The 26955-nt window shown below is 35.2% G+C and overlaps 1 protein-coding gene and 1 long non-coding RNA gene across 5 annotated transcripts in view; one reads left to right on the top strand and one right to left on the bottom strand.

The window, feature by feature from the left end:
- The window catches only part of ELP4 (elongator acetyltransferase complex subunit 4), a 253090-nt gene that overhangs the window by 134946 nt on the left and 91189 nt on the right, over positions 1–26955 (top strand). The window lies entirely within an intron of this gene.
- The window catches only part of LOC113914176, a 95596-nt gene that overhangs the window by 1006 nt on the left and 67635 nt on the right, over positions 1–26955 (bottom strand). Inside the window, exon 2 of the long non-coding RNA XR_003517400.1 lies at positions 272–352. This is a non-coding gene — a long non-coding RNA (uncharacterized LOC113914176). The remainder of the gene's footprint in view (positions 1–271; positions 353–26955) is intronic.

Genomic DNA, 26955 nt, shown 5'->3' on the forward strand with positions numbered 1-26955 from the left:
GCCAGTAATTGCCTGTTAATATGCCTGGTCTTCTTGGGCCAATAGAGTGGATTTTATTGCCTATATGGTTTCCTGGCTTTTAACAGAGAAATATTGCAGAAGATTTGTGAGACTCAGGAATGAAGCATGAAATAATTATGTACAGTGTAACAATAAACACAACATTTGGTTAAGTTCAGATTTAAATGTGCATTGGTAATAAGGCAACTAATATCACTTCTGTAATAACAAATCATCAGAACTATCATTATTGAAGAATCATCCCACTGACCTCTTTGTGCACATGGAAATGACAAGTCCCAATCTAATTCTTCAGTTTGGCTTCTTAAGAATTTCCTCCTGGGAAACCATTCTGGCCCAGATAGAAATTTAAAGACAATTATATTCAGAAGAAAAGCTTTACAGTGCATAATTTATAGCTGAATGCATTTCCTTCATGGGTCCTATTGACTTAATGTGTAATTTACTCAAGAAACAGAGTACATGTAAAGATATTTTGGAAGTGTGATCAACTCTTCATAGTGCCATAAATATGAGCCATTTCTTTGCCTTAGCATTCAAATATTATAACATTCCCATCATTTTAGTGGAAAGATTCTTATGGTTTGGTTCATGTAAAAATAGGTAAGTAAAAGACAATATTAAACCAACTTTGCCCCTGATACTTTAAAGCATGAAGTTCACAGACTATGACCTATGGGGCAAATCCAGGCTTACTGTTTTTTTAAATAAACTTTGATTGGAACACAGCCAGACCTATTTGTTTATGAATTGTCTATGGCTGCTTTCACACTACATCACTAAATTGATATCTTTGGCACGCAGGGCCAAAAAATATTTACTATCTGGTCATTTACAGAGAAAGTTTGCTATAAATAAGAACCGCTACTTTAGAAGACTACATGCTTTAAAGAAAATTCATTGAAAGCATTGTCAATTAGAGGATATGACTGATCATCTTAAAATTAAGCTCTGAGTAATAATAAATTCATATAATCACTTGATATGTAATTTGCACTTTCTGAATTAATAATGCAGGTGTGTCTCTTTGAGGAAATACCTAGATTTCTTAAAGTGCTAAAATCAGAAGGGAGCTTAAAGTGCTTCAAAGCCACTTTGCACATATTTTCTCACCCAGCCTCTCTGTCTTCATGAGGAACCCACTTTCTTAGAGGCACCCCATTTCAGTCTCTACCAACTACAGTTGCTAGAAAATTATTTCAGATGCTAAAGCAACTTTCCACCTATTACATTAGTACTAACTATACTTTCTGAAGCCATACATTAATTGCTATTTTATATACTATACCTGGATTCCTAATAAACACCTAATATATAAGAAACAATTAAAATTTATGTGTATGTCTTATTTTCCTTAGATTTTGTATTTTATAAAACATTGTGAATTAAATTAACCATTTTATGCTATTTATTGTACATTTAACTTAAAATCTTAAACATGAAGCACATATAATCTTTAGAACATCCTTTAAAAGAACTTTTTTCTTTTTTTTTAAATAAGGTGTTAATTAGAAATATAAAAGTAATAGACTTGAATTCTGAGGTTAAAAAGCCTTCATGAACTACAGGTCCATGGAATTTAAATATTAAAAATCAGTATTTTTGTTTTTAGCATGTTTGAATTCACAAATGAGTTTCAGATGACTAAAAGTGAGAAAAGCAACACTAAATGTGATTTTTCAACTTTATTATAATCTATTTAAGATTATTTTACCATAAGTAAATTAATCAAAATGTAGCATTAAACTTTTGATGACTGCATAATAAGAAGCATAAGGATATATTTCTAACAAGTTTTGATTTTATCAGGAGAAGTATACCAAAGAAAGATTAGCTGCTCATTATCCACACTACCTAGTGATGTAATTGATAGCCAAATTAAAACAGAAGGCTTAAGTGGCCGGTATGGATCGAGAAGTCTTGCTTATTTTTCACTTCATTTTTTTAAACTGTAGGAATTTCTTACACAGGGAAGTAAGACCACATTAAAGCTTAAAATGTAAGTGTATTATTAAAAGTAATTTTGGAGCTAGTCAAAGTATTTTTAAGCTGTATGAGACTTGAGTTGGAATCTTTTGCCATTTTAATTAGAAAATTTAAACATATGAGGACAGTTTTACTCAAAATTGCTTTTACTTAATTTAGTGCCTATTGTTATTTTTTAAATAATTATATAAAGATTAATGTCTTTGGCCTTTGTAAATTGTTTTAAAATTAGATAAAACCAGTCTTTCTCAAAGGTGTTTATAATGTAGACTAGAAAAGAAGATTGCATGAAACCACTACAAAAAGGACTCAACTTAGTGTTTTCAGCCTAATAAAAATGTTGTAAAAATACTTGTAAGCTTGAAAATCACACTAGCTATTCTTGTTTCAAATTCTGTTTAATATATTGTTCTGTATGATTTTATAATAAACAGATTACTCCTTGAACAGGAATTAAGAATAAAGCTGCCAGGAAGGGGTTTTGTTGTCAGAGGAGTTCCCGCCTCATGTTTTGTAAGAGATTTCATGGTCCCATTGTAAAGAGGAGATGATTTAAAACGTGTTCCCAAGATAAACTTTCCCATTGTCATTAATGAGGATGGATAATACTGAGTGACAAGTGCATTAGGAATGACACAGAAAGAGCTGTTAGATTTGTCAGAGCATATCACTTCAGGCAGTGACACTTGAGGACACTCTTTTTGTGGAAATTCAGTTGGGTTGGGGGGGGGTTGATTTAAAGATACCAAAGTTTGTTTTTGCTGATAGAATAATGTATTTTACAGTTTATAAATGTATATTCTCCAGTGTTTAGAAAATATTTGGAAGGTTCTTTAGATTAAGTTCTTCCACATTCTAAGTTTATACCCTTACTATATCCTGATTTCTTCCTAAGGAAGTCATCAAATTATGTCACACTTAAATGTTACTATATTTCCACAAAACCAATGTTTCTTTTAAAAAGTCTGGTCTCTTGGAATTTTCAACTGAAGGAAAGAGAGTAAAAATTACATAATTTTTTTTAAAGTATCTTACTGTCTTAATCCTATATCTAAGAGGGGCCTCTTTATTCTGTATCTCAGTGAGAATAAAGATTTTGAAATAAGAAAATACATGTAATTTATATGGCCTTTCTAAAAATATATTACTTTAGAGGAACATGTTTTAAATATTAATCAATGAACAATTAATAATGTATGACTCTTCTGATATTTAAAGTGTTTCCAAACCGTAATATGCCTCTTAATTTCGATTTTGAACGTGCAATTGGTCACTTTTTCGCCTTGCTTCATCTTTCGTGCTGCCAACTAAATTTTGTCTCTGTATACCTTTTTGACACTAATAATGACTGAGTCTCTGTTCATTGGAGTTCAAGATTTCCCAAGCGGCATTTTGGAACTAGGATAAACTATCTATCATGATTGCATACCACTAATCTGTCTCAGCCTAACCACCCTATGACTGAAATTATATTTGACAGTTCACCTCTTCTTGATGAGCCTGAGGTGAACATAACTACAGACCATCCCTGGGAGGACATGGCAACTACTCCATATGCTAGGGAGGGTTGTTTTATTTGTGAAACAAGTCTTAAACTATGCCTGTAGCAGAAGGGAGATACTTCTCTTTCTCTCTCTAATCTTTCCAATTTTCATAAGGATTGCTTTTGTACTACAAATATTTTTTTTTACCCAAAAATGTTTGGTGAACATTTTCCACCATTACAACTACTACCTATAGGTTAGCTTCACCATGAAGTTAAAAATCATGGTCATTAAAAAAAAATATTTGTGCTTTCTAAAATGTTCTCTTATCTGTATACCAAAATTGTCAAAAATCAAAGATTTTCTATTAGTGTTTTGACTTCTACCAGAATTTACCAGTTCTTGAACCATCTCAGTAAATTTTCATATTACAAAAAATGTTTTTAAGAAGGGCTTATTTCATTTCCACATAAAAATATTTTTCAAAATAAGTTTCAAATTTATTTTAAAGATAAAAAATCGATTTGAAAAAAATAATAAATTGAACACTGTAGCAGGAAGTATTTTAATTTTTTGATATAGATTCCATATATAGACTTTAAAATAAACTTACTTACTGCCTTGTATTCTTTTTGTGATTCCTTTGGAATCAGAAATTATCAAATATTTTGAGATAATGGACAAGGAGATGTTAAAGGACTTACTATTAATATCTTAGAGATAGAGAAATCTGAAATAATTTTCAAGAATGTATATAGAGGTTTAATCATAAGGTTGGTTTTAACAACAAACATGGAGAACCAAGTGATTATGAGATTTAAATTGTAAAAGAAAAGATTGAGATGATTTAAACAAAGGCATTTGGATATTAAAATGGGTTTTCAAAGACCACATATAGAAGTTGTGATAAGGGCGCCTGGGTGGCTCAGTTGGTTAAGCGACTGCCTTTAGCTCAGGTCATGATCCTGGAGTCCTGGGATCGAGCGCCGCATCAGGCTCCCTGCTCAGCGGGGAGTCTGCTTCCCCCTCTGACTCTCCCCCCTCTCATGTGCTTTCTCTCTCTCTCAAATAAATAAAATCTTCAAAAAAAAAAAAAAGTTGTGATAAAATGGTATCTTTTTTAACCTGTCCTGGATTGTTGAAATGTGACTCTATCTATCTATCTAAAGTATCTAAAGATACTCAGATGGCCTGGAAAGTTTGGCCCATGTTAGTTTATCAAAGGAATCACTTATTCCTAATTGTCCATTAGTTTTATTTATTTTTTTATTATTATGTTATGTTAATCACCATACATTACATCATTAGTTTTTGATGTAGTGTTCCAGGATTCATTGTTTGCATATAACACCCAGTGCTCCACCCATCACCAGGCTAACCCATCCCCCCACACCCCTCCCCTCTAGAACCCTCAGTTTGTTTTTCAGAGTCCATAGTCTCTCATGGTTCGTCTCCCCCTCCGATTCCCCCCCTTCATTCTTCCCCTCCTGCTAGCGTCTTTTTTTTTTTTTTAACATATAATGTATTATTTGTTTCAGAGGTACAGGTCTGTGATTCAACAGTCTTACACAATTCACCGCTCACCATAGCACATACCCTCCCCGATGTCTATCACCCAGCTACCCCATCCCTCCCACTCCCCACCACTCCAGCAACCCTCAGTTTGTTTCCTGAGATTAAGAATTCCTCATATCAGTGAGGTCATATGATACATGTCTTTCTCTGATTGACTTATTTCACTCAGCATAATACCCTCCAGTTCCATCCACGTCATTGCAAATGGCAAGATTTCATTCCTTTTGATGGCTGCATAATATTCCATTGTACATATATACCACATCTTCTTTATCCATTCATCTGTCGATGGACATCTTGGCTCTTTCCATAGTTTGGCTACTGTGGACATTGCTGCTATAAACATCGGGGTGCACATACCCCTTCGGATCCCTACATTTGTATCTTTGGGGTAAATACCCAGTAGTGCAATTGCTGGATCGTATGGTAGCTCTATTTTCAACTTTTTGAGGAACCTCCATACTGTTTTCCAGAGTAGCTGCACCAGCTTGCATTCCCACCAACAGTGTAGGAAGGTTCCCCTTTCTCAACATCCCCACCAACATCTGTCATTTCCTGACCTGCTAATTTTAGCCATTCTCACTGGTGTGAGGTGATATTTCTGAGGTTTTGATTTGGATTTCCCTGATGCCGAGAGATGTTGAGCACTTTTTCATGTGTCTGTTGGCCATTTGGATGTCTTCTGCCCATTTCTTGATTGGATCATTTGTTCTTTGGGTGTTGAGTTTAATAGGTTCTTTATAGATTTTGGATACTAGCCCTTCATCTGATATGTCATTTGCAAATATCTTCTCCCATTCTGTCGGTTGTCTTTTGATTTTGTTGACTGTTTCTTTTGCTGTGCAAAAGCTTTTTATCTTGATGAAGTCCCAATAGTTCATTTTTGCCCTCACTTCCCTTGCCTTTGATGATGTTTCTAGGAAGAAGTTGCTGAGACTGAGGTCGAAGAGGTTGCTGCCTGTGTTCTCCTGTAGGATTTTGATGGACTCCTGTCTCACCTTTAGGTCTTTCAACCATTTGGAGTCTATTTTTGTGTGTGGTGTAAGGAAATTGTCCAGTTTCATTCTTCTGCATGTGGCTGTCCAATTTTCCTGACACCATTTGTTGAAGAGACTATCTTTTTTCTATTGGACATTCTTTCCTGCTTTGTTGAAGATGAGTTGACCATAGAGTTGAGGGTCCATTTCTGGGCTCTCTATTCTGTTCCATTGATCTATGTGTCTGTTTTTGTGCCAGTACCATACTGTCTTGATGATGACAGCTTTGTAATAGAGCTTGAAGTCTGGAATTGTGATGCCACCAGCTTTGCTTTGCTTTTTCAACATTCCTCTGGCTATTCAGGGTCTTTTCTGGCTCCATACAAATTTTGGGATTATTTGCTCCATTTCTTTGAAAGAAGTTGATGGTATTTTGATAGGGATTGCATTGAATGCGGAGTTTGCTCTAGGTAGCATTGACATCTTCACAATATTTGTTCTTCCAATCCATGAGCATGGAACGTTTTTCCTGTCCGTTAGTTTTAATTAAAGTTTATTACTCCCTTGGAAAGATTCCTTTTAATAAGGGCAATTTTTTCTATAATCTTATGAAACAGTAGTATAATCACTAATGCATTCTGCACAGAGCCTTGCTAAAGTAACTGATGTCAAATAACCATCAACTTTATTTGGATATTTTTGTAAATTAACTTTCTAGTATCACATAATTATTTAGTCAGTACAGTAAGTGAAACACTCATATTTTTAATGCAATATAAATTATTTTTAACAAATGTAATCTTTAACTTTTATTATTTTCTATAGTATTTTTATTTCAACTGATATAATGGTTACAAGTGAGTCACATGAGATTTCAGTAACATCACCTAAAATAAGTATCCTGAAAAAAGTGTCAAAGTAAACTATCTATTTCCACATTTTTAATTTCAACTATATAATTTCTACCAGTGAGCTGCATAATATGTTTTATGACATGTATTTCTGAAGAAAAGGGAGTACTATCAATGTAAATTAATAAACTATATACTTTATTTCAAAGCAATAAAATGAAAAAAGTCTAACTTATACAGTAATTCTAATGGTAGGCAGCCTTAATTTTGTGCTAAATTTTAACTTAGGCAGTAAAAGCTGTGATCCATTCATCTTATCATACCCAGTTACTCCTCCCATCTAATTATATGATCATTAAATGTGCTTTTTTATTATAGGATGCATCTGCATATTTTTTAAAATAAAATTGCTTCCATTTTTCCCACAAGCATCTATTTTCTAATCAGAAAAGTTGATACTACATTGCTTTGCAATAAATATTAAAAAATTTAAAAATGGTAATTACTGAATAGTTATGATCTGAAAAAGTAATTGGTTCATTTGGAAAGCAGAATGTTTATTTTAAATTTAGAAAACAAGCAGATTAAAATGATGTTTTGCATAATACTTAAATAATTATGCTTTTTGTTTTGGGTTTTAATATAACCTTTTTTTCAACATTTTTAAAAAATATACTTATATGCCTAAGCATGGTACACCATGAATCTTATAAAAAATATGACAAGAAAAGAAAGTAAAATGCCCATTCCTCTTAGTAAATGTTATATAAAATTATCCTGAGAAAAGCCTTAACACCATCACATAAGACAAAATTATTGTGCCCTCAGACTATTTTTAATTAATTGGCAACACTCAAGTCGTTTGTTTGTATCAAGAAGGAATAGTTCCTTCCCACTAAAATAATTCCCTCATCTTTGCTTTAAAAGTTGGGATGCGATTTACTTTGGTGCCGTGTGTGTGTGTGTGTGTGTGTGTGTGTGTGTGTGTGTGTGTGTGTGTGAGTCCCATAGAAGTGTGAGAAATTCTGTCAGATTTTTTAATATCTTGACCTAGGATAAAATGTTTGTTATTTCGATATAATGTACATGCTGAGTCAATTGAAGTTTCGAGGACTAATTATGTGAGAGCCAGATTAACTGTAGATTTTTATTAATTCATTCAATAAATATTTATAGAGGTACTTTTAGGTAAATTTTTAATCTAGTCCAGTGCTCGCCTCTGGCAACCTCTCTAGCTAATCTCTTGCCTGAACTCCAAGTTGAAGTCTGACTCTTGTACCTGCAATCCCCACAGTGGCCCATTTTATCACTTCCAGGTCTTTTGTAAATGCCAAAAATATTCTCCCTTTTCTTCCAAGCATTCTTGCCAGATCAGTCTTATTCTTCCTTTAGTTAGATGTTACTTCTTCTAAAATGTCTGCCCTGATTCTTCAAAACCAGGTCAGGTAGCCTACCTCTGTACTCATTACCTCTATTTTCACACTTACAAACATTATTTTAATTTTTTGTTTCCTTGATGTTTCTGTCTACCGTACCATAAACCGATGGCAGAAATTGGATCATGTTCTTGTTTACTAATGCATCCATAGCACCTAACACAGTATGTAGCACACAGTAGGTGTTTAGTAAGTATTTGTTGAATGAAAAACTAATAATATGTGGAAAATATTACATCTGCTAAATATAATGATATATCTGCTACATATATCTGCTAAATATCTGACTACATCTCTCTTTTTTAATTGTCATAAGAACACTTAACATGAGGAGCACCTGGGTGGCTCAGTCAGTTGAGCGTCCAACTTTTGATTTCAGCTCAGGTCATGATCTCAGGGTTCTGAGATCAAGCCCCATGTTGGACTCTGTGCTCAGCGCTGCGTTTGCTTCGCATTCTTTCTCCCTCTCCCTCTGCTCCTCTCCTCTCTCTCTCTTTCTCTCTCTCTCTCTCGCATGCACACACGCTCTCATAAATAAATAAACAAACAAATAAATAAATAAAATCTTTAAAAAAAAAGAACACTTAACATGAGATCTACCCCCTTAACCAGTTTTTTAATTGTACAATATGCTATTGTTGACTATAGGTACAATGTTGTACCCTGACTACATCTTTAACTCTCCATGTGGATCTGAGTTGTCTGTTCTTTGAGGAAGAGCATTAAGTAATCAATTCTCAAAGCCCAAATGCAGCTCCTGGCATAGTAGCCATACCAGCCTGTTTTAATTTTCTCTAATTAACGAACTTTTTTTTATCTTTAAGATTGGAATACTTCTCCATATCAACCTAAACTTAACAAAAAAACACTTTGATACGTAACTTGATCTTTCTTGGTGAAGATTTTGCTAGCTCCTTCTCCAGTCCAGTGACCCTTCCCTACCATTATATTGACTTCCTTCTAAATCTTTGGCTTATGTAAAACTCTCCTTTATAACGAGAAACTTTGTTTTTTAGTGCATTAAAACACTATCAATTTTAATTCAAATTTAAATGCTTTTTTTTTAGCTTGTCTGTATCATCTCGTCCTCTTGCCTCTAAGACATATGGTAAAAATTGGGTATGAATACCCATCAGGATGACTAATTAAAACCAAACCAACTGAGCATTTAAAATATACCCTTGAAATAGAGGGGAGGTGCCAAGTTGATAACATCTTGATAACATTGGATAGTAATATCCCATGGGCCTACATATTCATTGTTCCTAGTCAATTGACATTTATATCTATTATCACTTGAGTGAAACATGATTAATTATTTTATGATAATTTGGATCATTGTTTAAAATTAAGTTTGGAAGTGTTATGTCCTGGCCATCTTCTTTTACCATTCCTTTAGAGGATTGGGAGCCACTCTGCTACTTAGGGAAGCTGATTTCTCCTTCCAATTATTATATAATAAGCCTCATTGTTTTCTAAATAGACTCCTTCTCACTGCTCTAGGAGTAATAATTTTATGCTGCAGACATCGAAGATGAGGATAAAAATGTCACATTGTGATTCTGTCTCCATGACACACCACAATAATACAAAATGAAAAATTCAAGCAAAGAGAGCCTTTTGCTTTTTCCATGGTGTTAAAAGACATGTTTCTCAGTTTTTCTTATCAAAATTGGGCATTAAAATAAACTTTTATATAATTATAAAGTTGTAATTATATCTTAAAATTTATTCATAAAGTATTTCCTCCCAAATACTCTTTTTCATGAGGTGGTTTGTTTTTTTTTTTTAACCAAGAAATAGGAATTCTAGTTTCCACTATTCAATTAAATCCTAGCTATTTTAGTTGGAGATTTATTGCCTTAATCCATATGTAATGTGTTTATCACTTAAGAAAAATTTTTAAAAATGGGTTAGTAATTTCATATAATGCCATGATTATGTCTTTCATCAGGATAATTATGTAAAAGTAAATAAAGGTAAGGCTAAGATAATACCTAATTTAGGATGCCTTTCCAATGTATGATGCTTATAATTAAAGATTTCAGATAGAAAGTAAAGGACCTTTGTTTCCTTATAGATCAGCCTAATCTTCAAAATAAAACCATAAAAGTTAGTTAAATGGTTTCTTTACTCACACACACATGGAATCATAACTATCCACTTAGAAGCTTTTCATAAAATAATAATAAATAATTTTTTAGTGTCTTTACACTAGCAAACAGAACTTAAAAGGTGAATTTCGTAGCTCATCTAACATGCAAGATTGAGAACAGAAATAATTTAGCCTTGTGCCATTGGAAAGTATTTAAGATATACAGTGGGAAGTATGCAATTATTCATTTCATATTACTTAAACCACTGAAAGAAAATAGCACACATTATCAGTCATTAAAAGTAAGGATTATACATTATACATGATTTCATAGTTTTAATACATTTTAGACAATAGCTCACTAAATTGAGATATAAGATTTTATGTCCTTATAAACAAGATATCCCCCCCCCCTTATTCCAGTTAGACTAAAAGGCACATAACAAATGCCTAGCCTAGCCCCTAATAACCTTCACTGACACATATGCATGTTCAGATGCAGATAACTCAACCACGATACCCCAAAACACATATCCTCATAACAGCCTTTCTAATGGCACATTGAGCTCCCCAGTGAAAAATGGTTGCAGCATCGAAGGGTAGAAAGCAACAAGACTTACTGTGAAAAGCACTTCTCTTCCCCTGACTCTGCTGCATACAAAGTTCTGTGAACCTCTGAAGTAGTCATGTGACCTAAGTTTTGGCTTCAGGCTGCTAATACAGGTCGTTTAGTTCTAGGTCTGCTACAATTTGACCATTCTTTCATTCCAAGAACTGTGTTTTAAGCAGGGACTGTCTCTCAGCTGCTTAGTATTTATTTTTGTTTTTCTGGTGGGGGTATAGAAGGTGGGTGAGGGGAGTGGGGGTAGGGTGGCAGGGATGAGGCTGATGACTAAGTAGGGTACTCTTCAACCCAAAATTCTGATACAGATAGGACGACCTCTAGATACCTCTGTAGATCACTCCATAGCCTTCACCAGCCTACTCAACTGGACCCAGTTTTAAGTAGTTAATGGTGATGGAGCCAACGTGAGTGTACCCTATACTCATTGTTATTATGTGAGTCAATAAAGGGCTTCTCTGTTGCAGAAGTTTCTAAGGGACTATACAAGTTGTTTTGTTACATTGAAATTGCATCAGTTATTACTTTCAAAAATATATAAGCCATCATTTGGGACTTTGAAGTCTTTTGTTGTAAGGGGATTTTGTTATAAAGGCATCTGTTATAAGTAGTGTTTATTCTGTTACTATGTAAATCTGCATAAAACTCCTCAGAAATGACTTTATTGAGCATCTGTGAATTAGAAGTAATAATTCAATCAGCCATTACATGCACAGTTCATTTACTATACAATTCTAATAACATGTTCTCAAATGGCTTCCATATGAACTGATGATATTCTGTTAAGGGTGGAAGACTAAAAACCAGGAATTAATAAAACTATCATGATATGGGCAGTCGTTTTTGATAAGGCATGGTTTTGATGCATAAACTCTCATCCCATTATCAATTTGTTTTTGTTTTTAAGATTTTATTTATTTGACAGAGAGACGCAGTGAGAGAGGGAACACAAGCAGGGGGAGTGGGAGAGGGAGAAGCAGGCTGAGCAGGGAGCCCGATGCGGGGCTCGATCCCAAGACCCTGGGATCATGACCTGAGCTGAAGGCAGATGCTTAATGACTGAGCCACCCAGGCGCCCCCCCCATTATCAGTTATCATAACAAACTATACTACTTTAATGATCAAGCTTTTCTAGGTATAGATATGAATTATATAAAAGAAAATACCTAAAAATATTTCTTTAAACACACCAAATATGTTTGGAATTCCTAGTACACAATATAATGTGCTATTCTTACTTCTTGATTCTTTTGATTATGTATTAAGTAGCTCACTGTTACTTCATTTAATGGAACTGGAGGAGTTCTTGATGCTCTTAGGCTACAACTTATTATTTAAGATATCTTTGACCTAAGGGATGTAGTACATGACCATAAAAACAAACCAAAGTGTGACATTTGGAGGTATCCAGCGTGGATATACTGTTAGCAGTTCATCAGTCTGTTTACTGCACTGGAGAAAGTAAAGTCACTAATAGTGTTTTTTTAATGTAAGCGAACAGTGAAACAAGATCCGTACAGAACCTCTTTCTTCTTTTTTAAGATTTTATTTATTTATTTGAGAGAAAGAGAGACAGAGACAGAGCATGAGTAGGATGGAGGGGCAGAGGGAGAGGGAGAAGCACACTCCCCACTGAACAGTGCTCAATCCTGGGACCCTGGGATCATGACCTGAGCCAAAGGTAGGCACTTAACCGACTGAGCCACCCAGGCACCTCTCGTGTAGAACCTCTTGAAAAATTTATTTAATAGAATACTATTTAGTAACCCTTTAGAACATCTTAAAGATTGTAGAACATTTTATTTAATAAAGGATTCACACCAGAGCATTGAAGACACATTCTTCACTTACTAAATAAGGGAAAAAATTGCCTCTAGTTGGTGTGTTAAATTGCTTGCATGCTCTTGGCATTTTAATAATAAAACTAAGTGTGATGCTACCAGTCATCACCATGTCTTTGGTTGACACATTTTCTTTAATAAAAGATAGAATATGGGGAAACATGTATTTCTATCTAATTTGAATAGAAGTCTGTATTATGAGTATATTTAAAAAGCTATGCCAAAGCACTTGATATGGAAAGTCTCATTTATAGGACTGTTAATATGAGTTACCTTTTTAGCTTGACCTATCAACCATTTTTCTTCATTTTGCGATTTATGCATTTTAGGATTGGAAGTAAATGGAGCTAAAACATTCTTCCCTATAGCATTGAGGTCTTCACATAAGACCTGTTTGAAAAATGCCAGGGCATGGTTTTTCTCTCAAACCCAAAGACACGAAATTAAACATGTTTTATTCAGGAACAGGAATTCTGAAACAATTTGGTTTTACATTTATGAGCTGAATTTACATTCTGTCCCTATTACCAAAACAAAGCTGAACATTACCTATATATATATATATATAACATCAGTAACAATGTCTTCATTAATTCAGGTTTCTGGTACCTAGTTAAAAAAAAAAAGTACCTGGGATTGTAGAGTATGCTAGGTGTATTTGTACATGATGTGGTGGCAGTAAAGAAGCTTTGGAAATTACTGAAGCTAAATGCATGGTAATTGCCGTGACCCTCTTTTTCCTCTTTCCTCTTTTTATTACTAATCCCACAGAAAAGGTAGTTATGTATCCATCTGATTTCCTTAGCACATAAATTCTCTGCAAGCAGGAAAAATCATCACTGTCAAATAGAAATGAAGAGTGAGAGCAGGAGAGGAAAGAGATTGTGACAGATTGAATGGATAGAGTTCTTGCCCCCAGGAGTTTTGAGAAGGAACTGTGATAGAGCAATTACTACATGTAAACTTTTTTTTAAAATGTGTGTATTTATTAAGCACATACAATGTTAAAGTTATGAGGTAGGCCCTGTGGGAAATGCAAACACTACACATGGTTTCTGTTCTCACATCTCCTCTTAACGTACTTTTTCGAAAATTCAAGTATCATTGAAATCCAATATCATATTAGTTTCAGACCTCTTGGGTACTTATACGGTGGAAGCTGTGGAAGTCTCACCTCTCTGAAAACACTGTATTCATATAATCTTTTTCAGGTGTTTACAGTAAGATTGTGTTCTCCTCCTTAAAACAATCACTGTTTACTCAGCATCCAAGCTGACAGAAAATCCTACTGACTCTGCCTTTAAAATATATTCATAATGAAACAAGTTTTCTCTACCACCAAGGCTACCATTCAGTGCAAGCCATCATCATGTGTTGCCTAGATTATTGTAGTAGCCTCCTACCTAGATTCCTGCTTCTAACCCTGATCTCCTTCAATTTGTTCTCCTGCAGCAGCCAGAAGGATCATTCGTTTAAAACATAAGACATATCATGTCTGGGGGGCGCTGGGTGGCTCAGTCATTAAGCGTCTGCCTTCAGCTCAGGTCACAATCCCAGGGTCCTGGGATCGAGCCCCGCATCGAGCTCCCTGCTCCGCAGGAAGCCTGCTTCTCCCTCTCCCACTCCCCCTGCTTGTGTTCCCACTCTCGCTGTGTCTTTTCTGTCAAATAAATAAATAAAATCTTTAAAAAAAAAAAAAGAAGACACATCAAGTCTGGGGTACCTGGGTGGCTCAGTCATTAAACGTCTGCCTTCGGCTCAGGTCATGAACCCAGGGTCCTGGGCTCGAGTCCCATGTCGTCTCCTTGCTCCGCGGGAGGCCTGTTTCTCCCTCTCCCACTCCCCCTGCTTGTGTTCCCTCTCTCTGTGTGTCTCTCTCTGTCAAATAAATAAACAAAAATTTTAAAAAAGACATCATGTCATTTCTCTGCTCAAAACTCTCCATCAAATCTTCATCTCACTCAGCAGTCCTTTGGTGGCCACCAAGACCCCGTGCCAACTGGCCACCTAATTCTCTGATTTCAAGCTTTATTCCTCTCCCTACATTTGCTCTGATTCAGCTACACTTGGTATTCCTTGCTATTCCTCCTTGCTGCACCTTCACCATGCCACGCCTTAGGGCTTTTGCTGCCTGTTCCCTTTGTTTGAAATGTTCCTCTCTCAGATCTTTTCATAGCTAACTTCCTCTCCATCAAATATTTGTTGAAATATCACCTTCTTAATGAAGCTTTTCCTGACCATCCATTTCAAAGTAGCAGTTTACCCCCATTCTGCTGTTCCTAGTTACTCTTGATCTGCTCTCGATTTTCCATAGCACTTACCACCTTCTAATATGTTGTATCATTTCCCCATTTATTATGTTCATTTTCCATCTTCTTCTCTAGGATGTGAGCTTCACAAGAATAAGGATTTTTCTCTGTTCTGTTTAGAACAGTCACATGATAAAGTGCTCAAAAAACACTTTTAAATTGATGTTTGTCTCAGTTTACCTCAGACTATCTCATTTTCCTCCCCTTCCCTATTTAAGTTATGTACAAGCATGAATGAATTTGGGAGCTAGTATTAGTAATAACAATAATGAGATCACTTATTGCTGTCATTTACTGAGTACAGAATAGTGGCAGACAATACCCCAAGCACATTACCTGTATTGTGCCATTTAATCCCCACTAGTCCTCAGAGTCAGATGATGGGGCTTGGAAAGGTTAAGTCACTTGCCCAGGGTCACATTTCAAGTGAATGGCTGAGCTGCATTTCAACCCATAACAGACTCCAAAGGCCAACTCTCTTTATAACTTTTGAATTATAGCCACCTTTAGTTTTATGCAACATCAATTTTTTTATTTATATTTACTAAACAAGAGTGACTAAAAGAATTCTGCTGTTATCAACTGTGAAATTAACTGGCTACTGACTTGCTTAATGCCATCCCTTTGTTTTTTCCATCCCTTCTTTTTAAGTAACTATATATTTAGAGATAAATACTGGCTTTACAGCTTTATAATTTCAAGTGATAGAAATATTGCTTTCAGATTGAAGGGAGAGGGTATTCATAGTATCTGGTATTTTCTTGAAGAAGACTTGGAGAGAATGCAGGAGACTGAAATTGAGTGGGGCATTGAGTAACATGAATTTGCTCAAGAACAAAGAGGTATAAAAAGTGAGGTAATATTAAGTGGCATGGTAGGGATCATATTGTTCATGTTTTTTGTTTAAGTATTCTCTAAAATAATTTTTTAAAACCATGTACACACACATTTTTAAGTTGACATATTTTTCATTGTAAGTGTAAATAGTGACAAAGGACATCATTTCTGATCTATGAGATGGATGCTTTAAATATATTTTTATCAAAACCATGAAATAAGGATTTAGCTTAATTTATGGAAAAAGTTCATAATATAGCATAATTGGCAATCATTGTCAAATCAATGAGAAGAAAGTCTGACTTCATTTTTTAATTCCAATAAACATGTTTCTAGGATAGTCTTCTCACTTTCATTGCCATGTGTTTGTTCCCTGCTAATTATGAAACAAGGTGTAAGCCCCCATTAGTTTGGTGTTGTTCTGCAGTCATAGGACTCTTCCTTGGGAGCAACGCCCCACACCAAGATTCAGGTTGAGTGAAAGCTCTGCCTTCTCTCTGCCAAGTTCAATCAAGTGGAAAAGGAGAACCTGCAGACTATAGGTACACTTTCAAGTAGGTCAACTTTAGGAGAGAATAACTATGAAAATTGAAGATCTCAAAATTGAATTCCTTTAAAACTATCCATACCCCCATACCCATTACAAAGTCTTTGTAAAGGGCATGCATTTTGCAGTTTTAAGATCTCTGCTTTATATTAAGTAGCACATTAAAATTTAGAATATACTCCCTTTTTCTTACAGTGGATTAGTTTTCCTAAAAATGTCTACTTCCATTATAATCTGCAAAAATAGATCGTTAGTTTATTGGTATTTATTTTTTAAGAAACAAACAAGAATGGAATGGAATACCCAAAACCAATGCAAGACACCTTTTAAAAAATTAATGGACTGTTTTTGGAGAAGGTTTAGGTTTACAGAAAATTTGAGAGGAAAGTACAGAGTGACACCCATGCCACCCTGCACTCCACCCTCAGTTTCCCCTGTTAGTAACACCTTGCTTTAATGTGTACATTTGTTACAATTGATGAGCCAGTATTGACACAATATTAATTGAAGTCCATAGTTTACATTAAGATTCACTCTTTGCGGTGGACGTTCTATGAGGGTGACAAATATATAATGACATGTGCCATCAAATGGTATACAGAGTAGTCAGACTATTCTAAAAATACCTGTCCTCCACCTATTCATCTCCTCTTTCCCCCAAATCTCTGGCAACCACTGATCTTTTTACTGTCTCCATAGTTTTGCCTTTTCCAGAACATCAGATAGTAGAAATCATAGTACATAACCTGTGGGATTGGCTTCTTTCACTTAGCAGCATTCATTTAAGTTTCCTCCATGTCTTTTTGTGACTTGATAGCTTGTTTCTTTTTATCACTAAATAATATTCCATCATATGGCTGTACCACTGTTTGTTTATCCATTCAGACCTATTGAAGGATATTTTGATTGCTTCCAAGTTTTAGCAGTTTTGAATAAAGCCGCTATAAAAATTTGTGTGCAGGTTTTTGTGTGGATGTAAGTTTTCAACTCATTTGTGTAAATTCCAAGGAGTACAAATGCTGGGTTTTATGGAAAAAAAATGTTTAGTTTTGTAAGAAATTGCCCAACTGCCTTCCAAAGTGGCCATACCATTTTGCATTTCCACCAGCAATGAATGAAGGTTTCTGTTGCTCAACATCCTCACCAGCATTTGGTTGTCAGTGTTTTGGATTTGAGCCATTCTAGTAGGTGTGTAGTAGTATCTCATTTTAATTTGTAGTACGCTGATAACATGTAATGTTGAGCATCTTTTTATATGTTTATTTGCTATCTGTATGTCTTCTTTGGTGAGGTGACTTTTCAGATCTTTTGCTTTTAATTAGAGTGTAAGTTTTCTTATTGTTGAATTTTAGGAGTGTTTTCTAAATTTTTGATACCAGTCCTTCATCAGATAGGTGTTTTGCAAAGATTTTCTCCCAGTCTGTAGCTTGTCTGCATTCTCTTAACAGTATCTTTCACAGAACAGAAATATTTAATTTTAATGAAATCCAATTTACCATTTTTTTCTTTCAGGGTCATGCTTTTGATGTTATGTATAATAAGTCATTGTCAAACCCAAGATGACCTAAATTTTCTCCTATATTTTTTTAAAGATTTTATTTATTTATTTGAGAGAGAGAATGAGAGAGAGAGAGAGCACATGAGAGGGGGGAGGGTCAGAGGAGAAGACTCCTCGCCGAGCAGGGACCCCGATGCAGGACTCGATCCCGGGACTCCAGGATCATGACCTGAGCCAAAGGCAGTCCTATATTATCTTCCAGGGTTTTATAGCTTTGCATTTTAGGTCTTTTATTCACTTTGAGTTACTTTTTGTGAAAGATGTAAGGTCTGTGTCTAGATTCATTCTTTTGCTTGTGGATGTCCATTTGTTTAAGTACTATTTGTTGAAAAGACTATCCTTTCTCCATTGAATTGCCTTTGCCCCTCTGTCAAAGATCAGTTGACTACATTTGTGTGGGTCTATTTCTAGGCTCTGTATACTGTTCTATTTATCTACTGGTCTTTTGTTTCATCAATACCACACTGTCTTGATTAGTGTACCTATAGAGTAAGTCTTGAAATAAGGTAGTTTGCTAGAGTTGCCTAACAAATACCAGAGACTGGGTGGCTTAAACAACAGAAATTTTATTTTCTCACAGTTCTGGAGGCCAGAAATCCAAGATCAAGGTGTCAACAGAGATAGTTTCTTCTCAGGCCTCTCTCCTCAGCTTATAGTTTGCCAGTCTTCTCCCTGTGTCATTACATGGTCTTCCTTCTGTGTATGTCTGTGTCCAAATTTGTTCTTTTTTTTTTAAGATTTTTATTTATTTATTTGAGAGAGAGAAAGAGAGAGAAAATGAGAAGGGAAGAAGGTCACAGGGAGAAGCAGACTCCGCGCTGATTGGGGAGCCTGGTACGGGACTTGATTCCGGGACTCCAGGATCATGACCTGAGCCGAAGGCAGTCGCTTAACTAACTGAGCCACCCAGGTGCCCCTAAATTTCTTCTTTTTATAAGGGTGCCGGTCATAATGGATTAGGGCTCACCCTAAAGGACTCATTTTAACTTAGTTACCTCTTTAAAAACCTTATCTCCAAATGTGATTACATTTTGAGGTATTAGGAGTTTAGATGGGGGTTAGATCTTCAACATATGAATTAGGGGGGAATACAGTTCAGCCCATAATAAGTAGTGTCATTCCTCCAACTTTGTTCTTCTTCAATATTGTGTTGACTATTCTAGATCTTTTGCCTTACCATATAAACTTTTTATCATTTGGTCAATATCCATAAATAACTTGCTGAGATTTTTATTGGGATTGCATTGAATCTTTACTTCAAGTTCAAAGAACTGAAACCTTGATGATATTGAGGCTTTCTATACCTAAAATTTGGCACCCCTTGGATTTTTGTAATCTTAGAACTTGTTCACACTGAGCTTCTAGCAATTTGTCATTTACAGTTTAGTTTGTTTGTTTTCCTCTAGTACTGGTTCCTGTGGAGATTTTTGTTCTCAGGCTTCTGCTCTAATAAGTTGTGATTCTCTGTATCTGCCTATCATTTCTACAGTTTTCTGGGCAACGGCTTGCCCTGTGACCTCACTGCTCCAATAGGTTCCGTTTATTCAGCTTTTTTTCTTGTTTGGGGGGGTAAGACTGATGACTTCCAAGCTCCTTTTATTCAAGACCAGAAACAAGAAGTCTCCAAGGTACTTTTTATCCTTACAACATCATTAACAAAATTTAGCATTTTTTGGTTCCCTATTCTTCAGAAGGCACTGAGTTAGGTATATTATGTTTTGAAACTGGCAAGAATCCTTTTTTGCCAAAATGGTATTTATGAAAATATTTTATATTTGCATCTTAGGTTTTTAAAATGCGTATTCCCTATAGCATTGGTTTTCAAAATGCTATGGCCCTTGTGGTACTAAGAGATGCCTCTGGAGTTGCTGATTTGGATTGTGGGTGAGAGGGAAGCAAAGGGCAAGGGACAGACTTAAGTTGAGTATACTCACCCCAGGTTCAACTCTTTTTCATATATTTTATTTGAAGTAAGGGTTGGACAACTAAAAAATATTTAAATCCACTGCCCTTGAGTTTTAAATGAAGGCTCCCCTAAAGTACTCTTCCATACACTGCATAGTAAACTGTCTTATAAAAACCTTTACAGAGTTTAGTAACAAAATTGTTCAGGAAAAAACTCTATGGTAGACTTATTTCATTAAATGCAAAGTGTTAATGTTGGACTGAATGAATCCCTCTTTGTTAGGGATTGTAAGTACGCAATTAAAATATATTGGTTTATCCTGAGAAGCTCAAACCTTCGCAAATTGAATATTTGTGAGGTATTGATTAACTGATGTATCAAAAAATGCACAGCGTGAGCATACCTTTATTAACCTGTGGTTAAGTTTTCGTGATGGAACCTGTAGATGTCAGTGCATCCTGGCTCAATACTAACACTTAGAATTAACCAGCTTAGTGACTTGTATTTCTATAAAAATTCAAACTCGCATGTTTAGTTTTGGGTGTTGTATTCTGTTTTGAATTTGGCTTTGTACCCTAGAGCAATTGGAGACAGGGCTAGAATAAGACTTCAGACTTATATACGTGTTCTAGAAGGAAACAGCAGAAAGAAGTATTTTTAATTCAGCTAGCAGTCACATATAATGATGCTTGGTTCTACACTGTGAGAGATATCTGTAGGGCAGCACAAGCTTTACATCATTCATATCATATAGAATTATTTGTAAACATGAGTACTGTAGTGTAATATATTTAGTCTAAATCAGTTCAGAAAAATATTTAGAAGCGTGCTGTGTATAAAGCAAATAAGTAAGACACTATTCTTGCACCAGAAAAGTGAACACAGTAGTAGAAGAGATTAAGCAAATATGCAAAAATCAATTCAAGACAAAATATTTTAAGCGTAAACACAAGCACAGAATGCTATAGGGCTCATAGTAGACAGAGATGCTATGTCTGTTTGAAAGCAAATGAGAAATTTGAAAGGAAAGGTAACGTGATCAATCTAGAAACCTGGAGAGAAGATGTATCAGGTAGGACATAATTCAGGTGCATACAAAAGGAAACTTAATTGATAGAACCTTTGATAAATAAGGCTTTATATTTCAAATATAACAAGAAATCCCAAAGGTAAACAGCCGCTGATATCAATTCAGTGGTTCTAGAATGTCAAGGTCACATTTCTGTAACTTTTGAGACTTTCCCTCATACTTGTTGCCTCATGATCACAAGACAGTGGTTGCAGTTCCAAGTACCAGTCTGCAATCCAGCAGGAAGAAGGGATTGAAGGAAGGAGAAAAGGAACTTTCCAGATACTCCTCTGTAGAATTCTGTTACAACTCATTGGCCAGAGCTTTGCAAATTGCCACCCAGGCTACAGGCAGTCTAGGAAGGGGGGGGTGTTTTTAGCTATTCATATTGCCCCTCTCCAAACAAAATCAGGAAATGTTGAGGTAAAAAGAATAACAAGAACAAATCATGTGTTTCTTTGAGGTAAAAAGATATAGTGGAAGTTTGAGATAAAAACAGTTAACTTGGGCTATACCCACAGAGCCTTTGATCCCAAGCTGAGGCATTTATAATTAAGCTCATAGGCAGTGAGAAGCTATAAAATGTTTCTGAGCAGAGGAATGATGCCATGGGTGCTGACCCATCATCACATTTTAACTTTCTAAACATTATTAAATTATTTTAAATATACTTCATAAAGAGTTTATAACAGATGAATTTTTATTTATTTTTTTAAAGATTTTTTTTTTACTTATTTGAGAGAGCACGCAAGCAGGGGGAGGGGCAAAGGGGGAGGGAGAAGCAAACTCCCCACTGAGCAGGGAGCCCTTGATGCAGGGCTCGATCCCAGGACCCTGGGATCATGACCTGAGCTGAAGGCAGATGCTTCACTGGCTGAGCCACCCAGGTGCCCAACAGATGAATTTTTAAATTGTACTATTAGGTTATGATCACACTCAGATATAAATTAATCCTGTTAAGACAATTCTGTAGGGTGGGTCAGCACTCATTAACAGAGCATTGTTCTGCTAATGTCATTCACTCTGGCACCAGAATGTTGATTCTATAAGGTCCACTCAGTCTAGCTATCTGTATATTTTTTAAAAAATCTTGAATTTAGGAATTTCTAAAAGATTTAAGAGTGGGGGCACCTGGCTGGCTCAGTCAATAGGGCATGCAACTCCTGATCTCAGGGTCTTAAGTTCAAGCCTAGAGCTTACTTTAAAAAAAAAAAAAAGAGTGATTGAACTCACTATAATGAAAACAATAAACAATTTATTATACCAAGTCACATGACTAAAATGTTTCCCTTTCTTCCTTAGGAACTAATGCCACCCATATAAAGTGACCACATAATTTATTGTCTTAATTAAAGAAGTATTCATCATCAGGCCAAGACAATAGGAGTAAACCAGGGATTGCCAGTGTGGCTAAGGGACTAGTTTTGGTGCAGCCTGAAGTCTCCTCTGGGCTGTCACATTGTTCTGGCATGAGAGGAGGTCTGCGTCTCTCTTCAGGGGTGAATAAACCAATCCAGCTTTGCTTGCCAACCCCAGGGACAGCCGCACTCGCTGTAGCCCTCTGCCTTGTCCTCCAGCCACGCTTTCCATCATTGGTCTCCCTGCTGGCCACACTCTCCCTGTGGGATCAGTGTTCTTTGACTCAAAGCTGTATTTTCCCTTAATGTGGTGGTCCCAAGGAAGGAGGGGTGAGGGAAAATTTTAAATTCCCTTTTTGTGGGAAAAGTCATTTCCAGCTTGAATTGGGAGCTGAAAACAAATCTCACATTTACATAGCACTATAATCTTTACTGAATGACACCAGTAAGGATCTCCCAGGAAACATTAGCTCAGAGCATTCTCAATGAATCATGTGGTGCCAGGATTATACTATTTTATTTTTTTAAATATGCAGACAAAGTTATTAGAGAGGTTATTACACTATTTTATTTCTGTATGGAATTTTGTGTTCTCATCATATACCTTTTTTCCCCACATATCTTTTTAATTATCTCTTCTCTTTGGTTTCCACTAAACTCTACCAGTTCTCTATAGCCTCTCTGAATTTATTTTAATCTCTCTGAGTGTTCTTTCTCCTCTTATCCCCCCAAAATGCTAATGATAATTTAGAAAATATTAACCCCAACAATAGCCAAGATTTCATGAGTACTTACAGTGTGCTAGGCACTGCACAAATTACACATACTAACTCACTGAATTCTTAACAACAGTCTTACAAGGCTGTATTATTATCCCTGTCTTTCAAATGTGAAGTGCAGGGAGGTTAAATAACTTCCTTAATGTGACACAACTAACAAATAATGGAACCAAGTTTCTAATCTGGGTAGTATAACTCCACATGCCTGTGTTCCTAACCTCAAACCCACTGTCCCTGATCTCCAGGAGCTTCTGCTCTCACTGACTCCCTCTTGCATTCTCCATCCTACTCAGTTCTAGGGCCAATTCTAGCAGACATTGTTTAAGAAACCCAATCTTACTTGTTTCACCAGTCTAGCATAAGCCTTTGGGTAGCCTAGTGTCACCAGGTAAAGTCCTACAGGTCCGGTAGGCTCTGTGACCCAGCAGTCTAGGCTTCAGCATGTCTTATCCAACTATGCAACAGTTCCAACAAACTGCATAGCCAAGAAATATGGTAAATGAAGAGCTGACAGTACTGTACTTGCCAGGTTAGGAAAGATGAAAGGAAAGGAAGAATCATAGATTACTCTTAAGAGTATAAAATTCATGGTCCATTAATAAGAATCTTAAGTGCTTGTTTACAAAATTGTCTTCTCCTCTAGCTACTGGAGTTAGAAAGATGCAGACGCAGAAAGTCTGGTAATTCTACTTTGACCACACCAATTCTACTTCCAGGATATTCTCCTTCCTTGTTTCTGCTTAGATCCTACATACATTTTCTGAACTGACACCTCTCTCTCTCTGTCTCTCTGTTTCCTGTTCAGTACTTGTTTGTAAAGTTAGCACCTGGGTACTATTTTTCAGTTCTCTCATTTTTATACATTTTGTACAATACTATATTAGTTCAATTTGATTAAATATTTATGAGTTCCTACCATGTGCCAGGCTATAAAGAGGATATATATAAACACAACCCTTGCCCATGAAGAGCTCATAGTCTTGAGAAAACTGACATATAAAAAAATAACTATAATAAAGATTGATTGGTACAAAATAGAGTGAGATATGAAATGCTGTGCAAAGGCTAATAATGCAGTAATTTGGGGCGCCTGGATAGCTCAGTTGGTTAAGCGTCTGCTTTCGGCTCAGGTCATGATCCCAGGGTCCTGGGATTGAGCCCCACTCCCTGCTCAATGGGAGCCTGCTTCTCCCTCTCCCTCTGCCGTTCCCCCTTCTTGTGCTCTCTCACTCTCTCTCTCTCTGTCAAATAAATAAATAAAATCTTTAAAAAAAATAAAGCAGTTAAGTCTGGTAGTTGTTAAACCATGTTCAGGGAAAGCTACAGAAAGAACATATTTGAGTTGTATTGTGAAAGTCATTTGGATTATAAAATATAGTCATTCCCTTCTATTCACACTGTGCTTATTTTGACACTTGTCTGTTAGACAATAAGTTCCTTGAGGTCAGGAATTATATGTTCTATGCCTTTGTTTCATCCATAGTGCCAAAATATTTCACTGAATGAGTATATTTGGCACTAAGCAAGTATTTCTATTTACATAAATAAATATTTGTATTTCTTCATTTTCCCTCTTTTCCCACCAAAGCCCAAACTCATCAGTATATTTCTTTGTATCTTTATGCTCTATTTAATTTAACATAACATTAGCCATGTAATTTATTTTTAGAACAGTTTGTTTTACACACAAATGTGTAGTTTCTTTCTCTGCTGTATCTGGTAAGTAAGCATTCCAATTTTGGCTTTTATGGTGTCTTGTGCAAGCATGATAAAAATGCAAAGCTTGGAGGGGTTTTTTGTTTGCATTCAGCTTATGGAGATCTTTCATTTATTATTTTTCTGTAGCAGGTCAAAATATATGAGGTTTCAAGTTGATAAAAATACAGTTTAAAAGTCATGTTAAAATACTATAGTGTAAAGTTGCAAAGTGGCAAAATGAGTAATATGAATTTTATTCCAGGATGGAATAAAATAAGCAACAAGATCTCCTAAACTTCATTAAATACCATCGAGGTTTACCTGAGTGAACATTTAAACCCATCATCATTTTTGCAAGTTCCAAGGCCAAGAACATTTTAAGATTAAAGTTTTAAATGAGTTAAAATTATCTTAAAGTATATTAACATTGTTTGCCAAACATCTAATTGAGAATCTGCTGTTTGGGAGGCACTGGAAGTACCAAACATACCAACATTATTTCTGTTTTAAAGAGTTCAAATTTAATATTTAAGGGATTTGTCTAGTCTGTATTATGGGGTAAATTCAGTTGCCTTGATATAAGTTTCAAATTGATTAAAGTAGAAAAGACCTCTATTTAAGGACTTTAACTCAGTTAAAGTTTATGTTTAATGTTTATTAAATGAATGAACAATAAGAATCATAGAATATAATGTTAGGAATGAGACCTCACTGGGTGAATTTTTTTAACCCTTTGATATCAACATGGTTTTGGTTATTATAGGGATAGTCAGTAGTATTTAATGAATGAGGCTGAGTTATCAGACATTCAGCAGTGCTCTGGGCATTCCCACCCAATGAAGAATTGCCACATTCTACACAACTTTGAATGTCTGACTAAATCTACTACAAATATAAATTGATATGTCACTTTCTTCAGAATTGATATATATATTTAATGCAATTCTTATCAAAATTCAAGCAGAATTTTTTGTGAAAATTTTTAAGAAAATGCAAAGGCCCAAGAACGCAATCTTTACACATAACAAAACTAGAATACTTTACACTTCCAGATATCAAGACTTAGGTATTGACGCAAGTATAAATCAAGAAGCAAATGGGTTAGAAAAGATTTCAGAAACAACCAACCTATATGTGGTCACTTGTTTTATGACAAAAGTAACATTGTAGTGCATATGAGAAAAGATAGGTTTTTCAATAAATAATACTCAGTTAATTTTTAAAAAATGAATCTTGACTCCTCTTTCACACCATGAACAAAATTCATTTCCATATGTATTGCAATCTAAATGTGAAAGACAAAACAAAGTTTTAAAAACAAAGGACACTGTCTTCATAGGTAGTGTCTAGAAAGGGATGTAAGGAAGTTCTTTTATTAGTCTTGATTTGCTCTTACTAAAAAATTGTAAAGTGAGATTTATACACACACACACACACACACACACACGCATAAATTGGTACTTTAGGACATAATACTGAAAAGTTTTTTAAAGTAGTTACGCAAAAAGAAAAGGTCATAATACAAAGGAAGTTTATTTTAAAAAGACATCTTGAAATTATTGAATAATTTACTCACCCTGTCCATTTTTTCTGCTACATATTTTTGATTACATAGTTGAAATGGGTTTCAGTGCATTCTGAACTATTCAAGAAGTGAGATGAATTGAAAATTTTTAACAAGTTGAAATTTAGTAGATTTGGATTCAAACTTTAATAAGTTAGAAACATGAAATGCAGGGACTTTAATAAATTTCATTAATATAGTTTATTTTTAAAATATACTATTCTTTATATATTTTTAAATGACTAGCACACGAATACATTTATGGCATGAAAATTACTTATTGGAATTGTCTTTTCAAGGAGTCACTATACAACTTCTCTATGGTCTCTTATAATACAGTTTCTTTTCTAATCCTTCCTCTGGACTCCACTTATCAAAAAGAAGGGCAAGCCCACTTGTGAAAATATATAGAGATTTTATATTTCAGTAGTCCATAATTTAT

Source organism: Zalophus californianus, chromosome 11, assembly GCF_009762305.2.
Source record: "Zalophus californianus isolate mZalCal1 chromosome 11, mZalCal1.pri.v2, whole genome shotgun sequence".
Lineage (NCBI taxonomy): Eukaryota > Metazoa > Chordata > Mammalia > Carnivora > Otariidae > Zalophus > Zalophus californianus.